The sequence below is a fragment of the Echinops telfairi genome, unplaced genomic scaffold (genome assembly GCF_000313985.2).
Source record: "Echinops telfairi isolate 266 unplaced genomic scaffold, ASM31398v2 ScPeMD7_18;HRSCAF=68, whole genome shotgun sequence".
Classification (NCBI taxonomy): Eukaryota; Metazoa; Chordata; class Mammalia; order Afrosoricida; family Tenrecidae; genus Echinops; species Echinops telfairi.
This window is the reverse complement of record NW_022103915.1, coordinates 11519394-11522217: the sequence shown is the minus strand read 5'-3', so window position 1 is coordinate 11522217 and position 2824 is coordinate 11519394. Positions and strand designations below refer to the sequence as shown.

The window sequence follows — 2824 nt, the reverse complement described above, 5'->3', positions numbered from 1 at the left end:
AACATATATATATATAAACAATTGAGCTTTTATTTTTAACTTTCCTTTTTTTTTTTAGGACAGAAGATTTTGTTCATTTGAAAAGTTAAAATGTAAAAGATCTTGATCAAAGATAACATTAACACCATTCCCATTCCGCTTATGGAATAAAACATTACGGATAAAGCTCTGGTACCTAAAGTAATTCATATTCTCTTCTATATAATATTCTATTTGTTAATACACCATGATTTATGATTCGATCTTTGGCTGTTGACTTTTTATGATTATATGCGATGCTGTAATGAACATTCTTTTTCTTATCTCTCATGTGAGAATTCATTAGCACACAGACTGTAACTGGATAACTAGATTGTCACCTATCTGTCCATTTATATTGTGCTGCTATTGTGCTGGCAGATAAGCACTGTTGTTTCAAATAGTAGCAGAGTTATCCACCGTGGACAGGTTTCAGTGGAGCTTCTAGCCTAAGACAGACTAAGAATAAAGGCCTGATAAGCTACTTCTGGAAATAAGCTAATTAAAACCATATGCGCCACTTTGCCAGCCCTAAATGATTGTATTTTGTGCTGGGAGATAAGCCTCCTGGGTTGGAAGGCACTCACAGCACACAGTGAGCACACACAGGACTAGAGCATGTCAGGATCATGAAAGCGGTGCAGGGAGAGGCAGCATTCTGTTCTGTGGTACATGGCGTCATCAAGTGTGGGGGCCCACATGACACAACTAACAACGACATGTAAGTTGGAATAGCAATTGTTGGAGGATAGTACACAAGCATCATCAAATGTATTAGATTCACAAAGTGCTTGTTCTAATGGACACTTCCCTCACCACGGAATGGCAACACATTTTTGTCAGCATTTGGTGCTGCCAGACCTTTCACATTTTGGCCAATTTGAATGGCATCCAGTTTAGGTTTAATATGTATTCTCCTGATTATAAGCAACATGGAACTGTTTATTATATATTTATTAGACTGCTCACCTTTCCTTTTCTGGGATTTGGTTTTTCTTTCTTTTTTTTTTTTAATAATTTTATTAGGGGCTCATACCACTCTTATCACAATCCATACACACATCAATTGTGTAAAGCGCATTTGTATATTCAGTACTCTCATCATTCTCAAAACATTTCCTCTCCACTTAAGCCCCCAGCATTAGGTCCTCATTTTTCCCCTCCCTCCCCGCTCCCCCTCCCTCATGAGCCCTTGATAATTTGTAAATTGCTATTTTGTCATATCTTGCCCTGTCTGACGTCTCCCTTCACCCACTGTTCGGTTGTGACTGGAGCTCTTTTTCACGGGACTAGAAAGTCTTTGTATCAGAGCAGCTGCTGGATTTGAACTGCTGACCTTGCAGCTATCAGCCTAACGTAATCCACTACGCCACCCGTTGCTAACCAATGGGGCAGTGGCATGGCTGTGGCCAGAGCTGGGCCACAGCAGGAGCCTGTGACCCTGGCACAGAAGCTATTCCCTGGGGGCTAAGGGTTCACAGACATCCCTCTGAGGCCCCTTGAAGATCCATCTGCACCCAAACCCAGCCTGAGAGAGTCTGCCTCATCAGGCCAGGGACTTGGAGGTCTGAGTGGAGGTCAGGAGGGAGTCCCCACCCTCACTGCCCACTGCCCGTACCCTGACCATTCTGGCCAGTCCGGGTGCTTGTCATCCAGTGACTTGCTACCTCCAGCCACCTAGAGGACACAGGCTTGTCTGTCTGAAGGTGTGTGTGTGTGTGGGGGGGGGGTGGCTGCTCACACTGCACACAGGGGCAGGGGGAAGCAGGGAACGACCCCTTGTGTGCCGGCAGGGCTGAGTGCCCGTCCTTCTCTCCTGTGACTGCACGGTCTCTCTCGGCTGACCTCATCCCACGTCACAGAAGAGAAGAGCGAGTTCGAGGAGGTAACTTTCAGGCATGACATTTGGCTTCTGCCTTCACAGGGTCCCTTAGGCAGACGGCCATCTGCCCGAAGCTGGAGGGTGTGTGTGTGTGTGTGCACACTGGCAGAGGCAGGGTGGCACTGAGCCCCCTCTGCCCTCTCTGAGGGTCAGGACACACTACTGCCCTGCCCCCACCGCCCACCAGGAAGGCCTGAAAAAAACCTTCCCTCAAAGGGTGTGGCTGGGTTCTGCAAGGCCAGGCTGATAGCCCGCCTCCCTCCAGAGTATCCTCACTCAAGAACTGATTCTGGGGGTCTGCTCCTTCCTGAGGATGTGGAGTCCCCAGACTCCGGCCCTGTGTGTCCGTGACCACCCTGGTCCCCAGACGCTGGCACCTTGTGCCATGACTACCCTGCTGGCCCAGATTGCCCAGGCTCAGGGGAGGGGCTGGAAGACGAGGCGGCGACTGTGGATAAAGGGACCTGCTGGGGCTCCTGTCAGGGAGAAGGGCCCAAGGACAGACGAACCCAAGCCTCGCAGACAGTGGGCCAGCTATGGTCTCCAGGAGGGGGAGGCCATCAGAGATCAGCGAAGGGTGTCAGTGCCCTGGGCTGGGGCGGGAGGGCCCCAGCAATTGTAATGTCTGCCCTGGGGTGATGGCCCCTCCAGTCACCAGTGGGGATGGGGCCCTGCGGTCGCCAGCTCTGTAACCAGACAGCTCGGAGGGCCTGTAGAGCTGTGGAAACGTGGTCGCGCCAGTGGACTGGGCACAGGGTGCTGCTGGCCTTGCCCTGGCTGGGGTGGCTGGGCATCTGGTATGGAGCCTGGTACGTACAGGTGGCAGAGAAGCAGGGACGGCGGCGGGGCGCTGAAGTGAGGGCCCAGTCCCTTTGCAAACAGGGCAAGGGCACTAAGCAAGAGGGTAGTGAGTGTGTGTGTGTG

General features: G+C 50.9%; 1 protein-coding gene across 1 annotated transcript in view; it reads right to left on the bottom strand.

Annotated features, from left to right (window-relative positions):
- ITPK1 (inositol-tetrakisphosphate 1-kinase) overlaps positions 1–2824 on the bottom strand; it is a 130886-nt gene that overhangs the window by 8086 nt on the left and 119976 nt on the right. The gene's annotated exons all lie outside the window — the stretch shown is intronic.